This window comes from Triturus cristatus, chromosome 8 (genome assembly GCF_964204655.1).
Source record: "Triturus cristatus chromosome 8, aTriCri1.1, whole genome shotgun sequence".
Taxonomy (NCBI): domain Eukaryota; kingdom Metazoa; phylum Chordata; class Amphibia; order Caudata; family Salamandridae; genus Triturus; species Triturus cristatus.
In genome coordinates, this window is record NC_140591.1 from 6092797 (window position 1) to 6105830 (window position 13034).

General features: G+C 48.2%; 2 protein-coding genes across 3 annotated transcripts in view; one reads left to right on the top strand and one right to left on the bottom strand.

Moving 5' to 3' along the window:
* GDAP2 (ganglioside induced differentiation associated protein 2) overlaps positions 1 to 11744 on the bottom strand; it is a 471310-nt gene extending 459566 nt beyond the window's left edge. The window contains exon 1 of the mRNA XM_085620706.1: positions 9984 to 11744. The gene's annotated coding sequence lies outside the window, so the exon portion shown is untranslated. The remainder of the gene's footprint in view (positions 1 to 9983) is intronic.
* Positions 11745 to 12218: 474 nt separating this feature from the next.
* Positions 12219 to 13034, top strand: part of WDR3 (WD repeat domain 3) — a 184381-nt gene continuing 183565 nt past the window's right edge. For both annotated transcript variants that reach the window (XM_085620704.1, XM_085620705.1), the window contains exon 1: positions 12219 to 12353. The gene's annotated coding sequence lies outside the window, so the exon portion shown is untranslated. The remainder of the gene's footprint in view (positions 12354 to 13034) is intronic.

The following is a 13034-nucleotide window of genomic DNA, read 5'->3' on the forward strand; positions in this document are numbered from 1 at the left end:
GGAGGGGGCAGACTGGACAAGAAGCAGTGCAGGAGAGGGGCGGGGTGGGACAAGCAACAGTGTGGGGGGGAGGAGGAAGGGATGCAAGTTAAAGAAAACAAGCATTTACAATGCAATGGTCTCGACATTGGTAAAGTTAGAGCTATTGGCATTGCTCATGACATTTTTGTTTATGTTTTTGTTTTTAAAACATTTAAAGAAACGGCATTGTCATGAGCAATGCCAATAGCTCTAACTTTAACAATGCCAAGACCGTTGCATTGTAAATGCTGGTTTCCTCGTGTCATAGCTGAGAGATATGAATGATTACAGAAGAGCGGAGAATAGAGGAGTCTGTATTATGGGAGGGCCGCGGTTTGTTATTATGCAGCCAGCACAAGGATGAATAGGGCTGAGGCGTTCACTCACCCATGAAGACCTGCGGCCTGCTGGCTGCTCCGAGTCGGGCCGGTTCTCATGGGCTCCCTCGGCGTTCCCAACAGGCCGCAGCTTTCATCCGCCATTTCCCCTCGCATGGAAATGTGGGCCACCACTCTCACGTCTGAGGCGGACAGCTGTTTCACTTACGCCATTACAAAAGTGGCCTTTGCAACGGTAGCCTGGGATAAAATGCTTTGTGGGAGCGGTGTTGTGTCTCAGTGATGACAGTGCAATTCATTACCTGATAACCACAGGGAAATAATGACATTTATGTAAAGCATCATTTAAATGCCGGAAAGGTTCACTAGACACTGTGCTACATGACAGAGTTGCAAAGCAGGTTTTGGGGGAGGGGTTTCAGGAAGAGAAAGTCTTTCCCCATGCTGCTTAGCACAAGATCCAACAAGCGCTCCAGCTGCTTGTTTATATTTGCATCGCGCTTTCACTTTAAGTGAAAGCACAATGCAAAGATAAACACGCGGCTGAGTGAAACAGATGTTGAGATAATTGCTTCACGACAGCCGTGAAGCAGGCGAGCCAGTCTGATGGGCCGGATGAAAGAGAGAAAGGGCAGTGGCCAAAAAGCATCCTTTTCAATGGGAAGCCAGCGTTTAGCATAAACACTGACGTGACCCAATGAAAATGATGGGCGGGGCTTCAAGTCCCCTTCTGAAATCTCCTCTCACAATATGTCTCGCCGAGTGAGCAGCGCAGTCCCACTCAACACAGCCTAACAAGACACTGTGAAAACGCCATGGCTTTTCAGAGTTGATAGTTAATGTCAATACCCTCGCCTACTATATCAAAACAGTGACTCAGTGGGGGGGGGGGGGTCCCCATATTCCAATAGTGACTCAGTGGGGTCCCCGGATTACAACAGTGAGTCGGCGGGGGTCCCCCAGATTCCAACAGTGACTCATTGTGGGGGTGGGGGGGTCCCTGGACTCCAATAATGACTCGGGGGGGGGTGTCCTAGATTCCAACAGTGACTCAGTGGGGGGGTCCCCGGATTCCAATAATGACTCAGTGGGGGTCCCCGGATTCCAATACTGGCTCAGCGAGGGTCCTGGCTTCCAATAATGACTCGGTGGGGGTACCAAGATTCCAATACGGATTTAGTGGGTGACCTCTGAAGTCAAAAGGTTAATAGACACCGAGCTAGACCAAGTGACATTATCATAACATTTTCATAATAAGCAGACCAGACACCTCAGGCACTGGACATAGCCTTTCACCATAACCAAGTCAGTCTACTGCTTTGCGGGTACCGATTTACACAAGTCCGGCATCCACTCGTAAAATTAGAAAGGTATACAGAAGTGTAGTTGGCTAAGCAAAATACCATTTCTTAGGAGGGCCTAATAAGGATCATTAAAGACCAATTGTATATTCACAGTTTGTTGACACTTCTTTGATGTCAATGAGTACCATGACCCACCTACATCTAAAAACAAGCATTTGCAATGCAATAGATCTCGCATTTACGCGAGTTTAAGCTATTGGCAGTGTAAATATCAATGTGTTTTATTTATGTTTTAAAAACGGAAACAAAAATAAAAGGCATTGTCATTTACAATGTCAATAGCTCAAACTCACGTAAATGCGAGACCTATTGCATTGCAAATGCTTGTTAGTTCTGCCTTGAAGGCACGTCTGTCCTGAAGACTGATTAACAGTTCTTTAAAATACCCAGCATTGACTTTGGAGGTGGGGGTAGGGGGAAAGGAACTACTGGCTCACCTTAGCTAATTGCTGTAAAGTGTATCAGCCCTTTCTATGAAGTGCTCGCATGCAAAGCAGGAGAGACTATTTTACGTCTGAAAATACACTTCATGATCACACATGAATTCTTATCGAATAGAATACAGAATACCATCTTTTGTATAATTTTCTTACTGCTGTGGACTCCGTTTTTTGGCAGGCCTCAAGTGTAACCCGTTACTACCGCATTTCCACCACCATCACCATCATTACTGCCACAACGGCATTTGTCCACGCGCGAGGTTTTATGTGGCGGAAAGTGTTCCCAGGGTGACCTCAGACAGTTGTCAAACTGCATCCATGATGGATAACAAGGAAGTGATAGAATACGAGGATGAAGTTAAAAGTATGAGCAATATTAATGTCTTTAAATAGGTTTTTTTCTCTGGCATCCATTTTCCACTTCGCACCAAGCCTTAATGCTTTAGTGCACGTACCATGAAAATTGCATTCGATCCTTTTCGGAAGCACACTGATGTTGTAAGGGGGTTTGTTATACGACATTTACTTGTGATTGTGTTACTCTATTATACTTAAAGATTCAGCAAAATAGGATTTGAAAATACATAGCAAGAAGGTCCAACAAGTGGATTAGGAATAGGAATAGGAATAAGAAAATGGCTAATGTCTGATTCTCATGTAAAACCTCAGTTTCTCAAGTAAAGTGCTCCAATACCCTTAGACCAAGTTTGTGATCTATAAAAATGCACATAACAGGCATGCAGTTAAGAGTGGGAGATGTGCACCAAACATGAAAGAGCGCTAAAAGATCTTTATTGAGCGGAGGGCAATGAAAACAGTAGGTGAAAAAAAAGTGAGAGGCGAGAGGGGACTCAGTGTGTAACAGAACCAGGGCAGGTCCAAAAAGATGCAGTGAAGAGAATCGGCAAAGGGAAGGATAGAAAAGGGATAGAAGAAAATACAATTAGTCTATTTTAAAGAATGTGGAGAGATTAAAGAAGCAAGAGGGATATTGTATGGTGAAAGTAGACATAGTAGAATAGAGAGGAGGTACTGAAGGGGGTGCCACAAACTAGTCGGATTAAGTGAAACAAGTTCATGGCCACTGGAATTAAACTGCAGGTGAGGATCAAATCATGCGGCAGGGTTTACTAAATGATGCAGCAAGAAAAAGCAAATTACGCGGTGTAATGTGGCACATTTTATGATAGTATTACTTCATTATTTTGTCATTTTTACACATGGTAATACTGTCTGGGCAAAGATATTGGTTTATTAGTACTCGTTTAACACCGTAAGACAGCAATAGGCAACTGAAAGATGACCAGCCTACCTTTGCAACGGTCTTTCCACTACATGGAGACACGGCACCACATATTTAATAAACTTTGATTCGTTTGAGTTCGAAACATTTTTTTTCTTAAAATCTGCAGGTTATCCCGCAAATTATGGTTTATGTGACAAACACGGAAAATCAATAATTAGTGAAAAACGCAGCAGACGCAGAAACGCATAATTCCAGCGTACATGATCATAGGCGTCTTGACTGATCAGCAAGAAGCACAGAGAAGCATAAACATGCCAGGCAATAACGTCTTTACCTGCATGGGGACATGTGCACAGAGGGTACGCTCCAGTCAGGCAAGAAAGTTTGACCCACCCAATGGTAGAAGATGGAAAGGACAAGTCTGGGGTTGAGCTGCATGAATGTGCCCTGCAGCAGGGAGTGTGCAGGGAGTGGTGGCGGCAGCAGGGAGAGAAGCCCTTTGTAGGGGATTGAACGTAGTGAGCCAATGGATGAACTGGAGACCCCTCTAGAGCAGGAGTGTGGGACAAGCTGTAGTGCAGCCATGCTAATCAGCAGCTATGGCCTACGCTGATGAACCCTGCAAGCCGCTCAACCATCTTTCAGACAATGCCAATCAAGGAGTGCGGTTATGTGCAAGCTTGTCTGCACCACAGCCAGCTCTGAAATCACCTCTCATGGAGCCAGTAAATAGTTACAGAGAAACTCAACGCCCATGTGAAAAATAAACTTTTCATATTTGCAGCAGTTCTTTCAAGGGCCATCCTCATATATAGCAGACCATGTTTTGTCAGGCATCCCATGAGCATTTTAATGCAATTAAGGTTGATGCACCACAACCTCATATGGAAAATATTGGACATAAACATGTGACTCAAATATTCTGTTGCGGAATAGGAGCCATCACTTTGAATAAAGGTCTCAAAAGGAAATCCTTTAAATGGTATTGCTTCTGACACACCCTCCCTTGAGAGTATGCGGTCACCTTCCTTTACATTACTAAAGCAATGTAATAGACAGGCACCACTGAATCCTTCAGGTTACACAAGGACTGTCCTACCGCAAAATCACCAGCGACAAGCAATATTTATTCAGAGCTGAACACGCAAAAGTACATAATAGTGACAGACAACGCCGATGTAATGATCTGTCCAACCACAGTGCTATCCTGCACGGTGCTATCGTTGAATTTGAGAGCAAAAAAAAAAAAAAGTGGCTGTGAATGCAAGTGTGACCTACTTGGGAATTGTTCCGCTGTCAGGCACATTTGGTTGCTTACATTGATCTTTATGCTCAGTTATGCGGCTGCGCATATACTTTGTGTACCGAGTGTGAGAAAGAGCTGGCATGCGATTGTGCCTGCATTTGCTGAGAGAGATTTCTTTCCAGTTCGAGTTCAGGTATGTTCCTGAATCCTACTCCACTAATACCTTCCTTTCAATGGTGAATATTTCCAGGCTTCCTCTGCTGTGGAAGAGCCTGGGCCTTGCTGCCTTCTTGAGTCCATGTGCTGCTGGATGCTTCTAGCCAATGACAGGAGGGAGCTCCGCATTTATACTGCCAGCTGAGGTGCCCGGTACAGCAGAGAGTACTATTCTGAGAGTATCTTTGCGGTTTTACTTGAACCTTTCCGATAGTGTCTTGAGGGCAGAGCACCGGCAAAAGGGAAGTCAGAGAAGTGCTTGGAGGGCTGGTGTGACGTGGTGACAAAGTAAAAGACCTGGTATTCAATACTCGCCTACTTTGAAATGAAGACAGTTCAAATACTGGATAACAAATTAAACAAGGAGAGAACTGTTTAAGTGAATAATTTACAGATTTCATAAGAACCGGCCTTGCAATTTATAGTTCCATTATATTTTCTTGCCTCAGTCTTTTCACGGTAAACGGCGAGGGGCTGGAGGGGCGGGTGGTAATTTGTAAATATTTTTGTATAGTGCTTACGACCCTTGAGGAGGCATTGAAGAGCTTTTTCGGCCGGTAGCACACTATGTAAAAAGCACACAAAAAGGTTGCAGTGAACAATTCTGACACCAAGAAGGAAGCACTGGCGTGGATCACAGAGTAATACAGTATAAATCAAAGCTGGCTGAGCAGAAGAGCTCCCAAATTGCCGAAAGTTCAAAAGTCCAGTTAATTTTATCATTCCGTTTCTAAAGAATACACCGACTTCTTTTTTGGGGGGGGGGGGGGGGGGGCGTGTTCGCATTAAATCCTTCATGTTATGCTCTGAGTTTCTTTCTTCGGAAGTGAAGGCGGTGTCTCCCTGAGCTATCGCAGACACCAGACAGAAGTAAGTGACATTGCAAGCATTATGTGTTACAAATAGCAGAGCTTTCAATCTACCCAATTATCATTTTCAAATACTCCTGAGACGCCCAGTTACTACTAGCAGGAAGAGAAGAAAAGATAAGTAGAGTCTCGGTGATAACTGCAACAGTTTTAAGATTTATTATAAAAGGCTTGTCTAGCGTCATCTGTAGAGATATCAGTTAAGCATCAACAAAAACCTGGAGGCAAAGGAGGACGGGGAGGGAGGGAAAGTGAAAGCGCGCCATGCGCGCGCTGTGTTGAAACGCCAGCCATACGCGGGGACAGGAGATGTGCACGCTTACGGAGTGCACATCTCCTGTCCGTACGCGTGCACATCTCCTGTCCCCCTTCGGCCGAGAAACCGACGACAATAGGTCTTGCCAAGGCGAGCAGCGCATGTGCTGCATCGCTAGGCGAGACCTAACCAGAGACATGTTGAACTGTGGAAGAAACCCCATCTCCACAGCGTTTGGCAATGGGTCCTGCAACCTGCGCCACTGGCATATCCAAAAAGCTCATCCTGATGCCGAACTGATGTTGGCATCACAGATGAGTTCAGTCATGAACTTCTCATTTCACATCATAAATCTTTACAAATGCTTTTCCTTCTTCCTAGATTACATCAGGTTCAAAACCCTCCTCGTTCTTCTGGCCACATGGTGAATAAACCAACAGCCCCCAAGATTGCACCTAACTACACCTCCTTTTCAAACTTCAAACAATTCAAAACACAGTTACAAACACACCTGCTTTATAAATCCGCTTGAAGGGCATGACGCTTGCATTAGCAGTACTTTGCTGAATCTCCATCAATGCTTGTTTTTTGCACATTATGCCTTCCATGGGACGTGATCAGTTTTTCTAAATTGAAAGCTGAACTGCTGCCCTTATATATGCTGCCTCCTTTCCAGGCGCCCGATTAGGGATTACGCCTCCCAGCTGACCGTGGCTCTACTGGAAGGATCACTCTGAGTTCAGTTACCAAACTTTGGAAATCATAACCTACATAATTTTTTTAAAATTGACAACCGTTCAAATCTTTATTTCAGCTAGAAGCCATAAAAGTACAAGAAGACATGATATAAAATAAAACTCTAGAATCATGCAAACATATACCATAAAAACAATAAAACCTAAATAAAATGACATAGTAAGAATATATGAATTAAAATCCATACCGTGAAAACATTCCATAAGCTCAGAGTTCTACAAATACATCCGTAGTCCATATGTTCACAAAGTACGAGTGCAAGAGGCAAGAGAGGACTCTAGAAGGACCCTAAACTGTCCTGGTGTAAACAAATACATCTCAATCCTGGGAATCTCATAGTGCTAGTGCATAACAGGGGAAAAGACCCCAAGCTTTCCTATGGCCAAATACGGTCTTGGGCCACAGGTGTCAGGGTACTAGTAAAGTGGGGGAACCCCCTGTTCTACTGCGATATCAGGCCCTACAATAGACTTGAGAAACAGGCATCGAGTCCTCTCCGTCACAAGGAGATATCGAGAGACAGCAAAGACAATACCATGTCTTGTGTCCTATCTCAAAATGCAGAGGGCCTAAGCATGATTTCTTACCTCTTGGTCCAGAGAGCTATTAAACAAGCATTGGCAAGGCCAACTAGTATTGCCTTTGAAACCTATTGGCTTGGTCAATGGTTTTTAGCCAAACTGTACAGCATCCTAGATGCCGTGCAGCATTGCTAAATGAGAAAATAAAACAAGCATTGGCATAGCCAATAGGTCTCGACTTTGGGACCTTATAAGTGTTTAGCCATGCAACAGTTGCATAACTAAATACTTAAGGTCCCAAAAGCAAGACCTATTGGCTATGCCAATGCTTGTTTTTCATTGGATTGAGCAAGGAGCTGTTTGTTTTGACACACCGTGTTAAATGATTTGAGATGTTTACCCAGAGGTCGAAGTGCAGTAAAAACAAAGAAGGGCTGGGTGAGAAGGGAGGGGGAAATGAGAGGAGCCTGAATACAAGTGACGAAAAAAGAGGAGAAGGGAGGAGGGAGATGCGAGCAGAGCATCAAAGGGCTGGGTGCGAAGGGAGGGGGGAATGCAAGGAGCAGAGGAGCAGCTGTGCACGTTCATGCCATCCTGCACGCAAGCTCTAGGCCAGCAAAACCATGTGGGTAGCACTTTTGAAAACCCACTTACAAAATGTCTCAAAGAGACAGCTTGCGCTGTCTCAGCGAGACCTAAAAAGTATATGACAAAGCAGGTAGCATAATTTAGTAGGTGTGCCCCTACAAAATGACAGATGCCTTTTTTTTGCTGATCCAAAACAAATGAGGGAAAGTATTGTGAAGCCCTGGGGAGGGGGCAATGTGGGAAGTAGGAGGATAAACAACGGGTGACAGAAGGAGGGCACGGGTGGGGCAAACAACATGAACGATGGGGTACGGAAGAAACACGGAGAGCAAAGGTGGGGAGGAGAAACTACGGTGATAGAGCAATTTGGAGCAGGGGGGAGAAGCACACGAGCAAGAAAGCAACGGGGGACATAACATTAAGTGCAACAAAGAGGGTTGCAAGAAGAAACACAAATGAGACATCATGGAGTGCATGGAGAGAGTACATGAAGGAGTCGGCTATGAAACGCATGCACTCGAGAAGTGCTTTGCCAAAGATAAAAAGTAGCGCTTGAAAAGCACGCAATGGAAGCATAGAAGCCCGTCAAGGAAAAGAGATGGTAAACAGGCTATGCTCCATGGGAGGGGCATTCACAAGATTGACTCGCTAGGACACAGGAAGCTGCCAAATAAGTGTGACAGGAGTGACAACCAATCATAAATCATGGGCAAGCTCCATGCCCTTACATGTTCTTGGTAAGCCTACAATATGTCATTCACAAAGTAGGCTTGACCTAAATAAATATTCAGTCCCCCCTAACTGCTTCAAAACGAACCTCTCTGCTAAGTCTATTGGTTTATCAACAGCAGAAAGCCTGCAGTGCATCGGTCCCGACAGCTTTCCAAACTAACGACGATGGTTATAGTAACGTGAGCGAACTTCACTAGCCTGTGGTACTGCTCGGACAGGCTAGCACCTTTTATTTCAGCAACATGCTCAACTACAGCACGATCAGACGTGCCTGAAGCCGTCACGATATAAAACGAAACCTTCCCCAAATAGGAGTAACCATAGCCTCTAGGCTCTCTCTTTCACCTTTGGACACCATCGTCCCTGAACAAGATGCAGGTGCATTTCTACTGCTGCACACAATAGTGAGCGCTTACCATAAAGCACACTCGACACGAGCAACTCTAACAATTACCCAAGCTCTGACTTGTGTGTTCCTGTAACAAACTACCAGTCCACACAACTGGCATCTGCGTGCTACACTAATGCCAATGAAAAGGAAATATGCCATGTTATTTGTGAACCTGGTTGAAATCACCAAGGTTACTTACTGCCTTCAGTCCTCAGCCTGTACGTTTAGTGTGAGCACAAAACGCACAGGTCACTAGGAGAGCGGGAAGGGCCTTTGGCTCCTAGCTTGGGAAACACATTCACCTCATTTGTTTCCTACCGACTGACGAGTGTTTCTTTGACAGCTGGCGCTGGCTATAAAACCCCAGCTGTGGACTTGGCTGTCAAAAATAGAATTTACTCCATTTGTTGGGTTTATTATTGAATTGTAAATTACAGCGTTACCCTTGAGCTATGTAGACGCATTAACTCTAAATGCAAACATGGATGAGGAAGTGATTGTCTAACGGCCCAGAAGGCTTTCTAGCTCCAAGAAAGGTTTGCATCTCCTTGGAGAAGACCTATCAATAGGCTGCCTTTCTGCAAGACTTGGGAACAGACTCCCCTCGGAGGCAGGCGCGCTATGAGCATTATGGACCGTAGTCAGAGTTGGGGGGTCATGGAGCAATTTCTGATTTATAGGGGAAACAATAAGTCTGGAGAGTTCCCATGCGGAGTGCTCCTTATCGCACTAACCTATGGCGGAGGAACCTCCCGCCACAGATTCTACTAGATTTAGAATGTTCTAATGTAAGTGGAAGAGTGCCTAAGGCTACCACACTCTGGCTGTGATTCATTCACACCAGTGATCACAGTATAGATTGAGACAACTACAACGTGGTCACTTCACAATCAACACGCTGACCAGCTATTAGTGCACACATGGATGCCGATCATGGCATTGTACCTCTTACAAAGATACAAGGGTGTTTAGGCTCATCGGTCCTATAAAGGTACGTACCTTCCGCTTTGATTGGTATCCCCAGTGCTGTCAGGCAAACCCCATTGGCGCCCGATTATTGCTGCTCAAGTCGGTGTCCTCTTCCGACATCCAGAAGCATAGGTAAGGTGATAGCTGGTGATCCGTAGTTAGCGAATTATGGGGAGATGAGTAGATGAAGCCTTTCGCCTCATCCTTCCGAAGCCCGCACACTGATGCTGTGGGATTTGCTGTATGTCCTCCTTTTCCCCTGCCTGAGCTTTACTAGCAGATAGTGCTTCCTCCCCTTTGTGGAAGTGACCCCAGATCGCCCACCTCTGGTTCTGCTGTAAATAGACAGCACTTGAGACACTTCCTGTGAGCCTTCTCTCGGTACCAGTACCTCACTTGTGGGCCTGCCTCCGAATACACCTATCTGCCAGGCCTGCCCCCGCCTTGGAATACACCTGCCTGTCCTGTAGGCTGCCGCCCTGCCCTTTCTTCTCTGTAGCTGTCTGTGCGTGCATCTACCCTGCTGCTTGCCCTCCTTGTGAACCAGTGCGTCCGGATGCCTTTCACTCTGGGGGATTTAACCCTGTCTGCAGGGCACACTGCCAACCCCCTGTGACCGGTCAACCTACACCTGGTACTCTGCTCGTCAATGTTCACACTTTGTCCATGTCGCTGCCTCTATAGAAGTACCTACACCATGTTGCCTGCTTCTTACTCGGTACTCCACTTGCACGTCTCAGCCCTTCTGCCTGGCTGTCTATGCCTTCTCACCTCCCTGACTGACTGTGCCCTCTCTCTCCTCTGCCTGGTTGTCTGATCCCTCACCTCTCCCAGGCTCTCTGTGCCCTCTCACCTCTTTGTGCACTCTCTCTCCTCTGCCTGGCTGTCTGTGCCCTCTCACCGGCTCTCTGTGCCGTCTCACCTCTGCTTGGCTCTCTGTTCCCTCTCACCTCTCTGTGCCCTCTCACCTCTGCCTGGCTCTCTGTGCCGTCTCACCTCCGCCTGGCTCTCTGTGCCGTCTCACCTCTCTGTGCCCTCTCACCTCTGCCTGGCTCTCTGTGCCCTCTCACCTCTGCCTGGCTCTCTGCGCCCTCTCACCTCTGACTGGCTCTCTGCGCCCTCTCACCTCTGCCTGGCTCTCTGCGCCCTCTCACCTCTGACTGGCTCTCTGCGCCCTCTCACCTCTGCCTGGCTCTCTGCGGTTGTCTGTGTTCCCTGTTTACAACTCCCTGGCTGGATGTTGCTTCACTCCGTGCCCCTGTCTGCTATCCACTGCTTGTGCTCCTGTCTGTCCTGCTGGTAGAGTGCCCCCTGCCTGAGTGTCTCCTATCCCAGGTCATGTGTCCCTGCCTGTCCTTCTGCTATAGTGACTCCTGCCTGTCCTGCTGAGTGTCTGCTACCTCAGTCCTTGTGCGCCTGCCTGCTTCTGCCTGAGCGTATCCACCTGTGGTTCCCCCAACCCTTATGACCCTGCTCGGATCTCAGAGTGCCTCTGCCTGCTTCTGTCCCCAGGCTCTTCTCTGCTGCCCCTGCCTCTGCCCTGCTGCCCCTGCCTCTGCCCTTCTGTACCTGCCTCTGTCCCCAGGCTCCTGCCTGTCCTGAGCCCACAGAAGCCTTCCCTCTGCAGCAGCCGGAGCCTCTCAGACGTAGGGTCCTTCCCAGCCGCCAGCGCCGCCCTCCCTGCCCCGCAGCCCGTTCCCTTCAGCCTCTGCCAGTCTCTTTTGCCCGCACACTGCAGCTCAGGGAACATCAGCTGACCCAGCCTGACAACCGGAAGTAGTGCGCGCCCCCTGACCCCGGCGGCGCAGGCACGCAGAGGAGGGGCAGCGTGCGTCCTAAGCCTCGCTCCTGCTCAGCAAGCGGGAGGAGCACAGTACTGCCGCACTATGGAGAAGTGCGTGACTCAAAGGGCACTATTTGCGCGGCATTCACAGCAGCACACTCCTTGCTGCAAGGACTTATTCTTGCCGGAAATTTACTAGCCTGGGCTTGTCACTATTTTTCGTTTACCCACATTACACTTTTAACTTAATGGCAGCATTGCAACATGGTTGCCAATACCGTAGAGCGACGCCGCAGCTCGCTGAAATCCTCGATACGATATCCCAGTGTAAGATGGCCGAAGCTATGTGACCTATGGGTGATCCCAGCCTACGGGCGCAACTAGCGCTAGGTAGTCCCCGTTGCAAAATGGCTGACATTTGAAGCTCTGCTATTTGCGAACGTCGCACGCGAAGTCGTTGGGCCTGTTCCATTATGGCCGCTGTTTGTCTATGGGCGCGCAGTATTCCAATCCAACATGTCCGCCTCGGTGCCGCTCGCTTCTTCCCTGGCCGTCTCTATGGTCTGCAGCGTGCGGCTGGTGAGCGGTGCGGGAGGACACGGCTGGTGCCGGTGGGGGTGAGTGTGACACGGGGGAAGGAGGGCAGGGCACGCCGGTGGGGGTGAGTGAGACGCGCGGGGTGAGCTGGCTGGGACCAGCGGTACCCGGGGAAGGGAGCAGTTGCAGCCTGGTGCTGGGGGCGGAGTAGGGGCACCGACGGTGTCACTGTGCCTGATGCTTTCCAGGCAGGGGGTTCAAAAAAGCATTGTTTGGGATAGCGGTAAATCAAGACATGAGCCCCTTCCACCTCCCGGGTAACCCCGTAGCAGGAGCCCCTGCCTGAGTGTGCAACATGCACTGCAGACTCACAGACAGGCCATGAGTCCAAAGAGCATGCACCAGGCTCCCATGGTGGACAGCAGGAGAGACAGACTCACAGACAGGACATGCATCAGGCTCCCATGGTGGACAGCAGGAGAGACAGACTCACAGACAGGCCATGAGGCCAAAGAGCATGCACCAGGCTCCCACGGTGGACAGCAGGAGAGACAGACTCACAGACAGGACAGGCCCCCCTGGTGGACTGCAGGAGAGACAGACTCCGACAGGACATTCAACAGGCACCCTTGGTGGACAGCAAGAGAGACTGACTCACAGACAGGACAGGCTCCCATGGTGGACAGTAGGAGAGACTGACTCACAGACAGGCAATGAGTCCAAAGAGCATGCAGCAGGCTCCCATGGTGGACAGCAGGAGA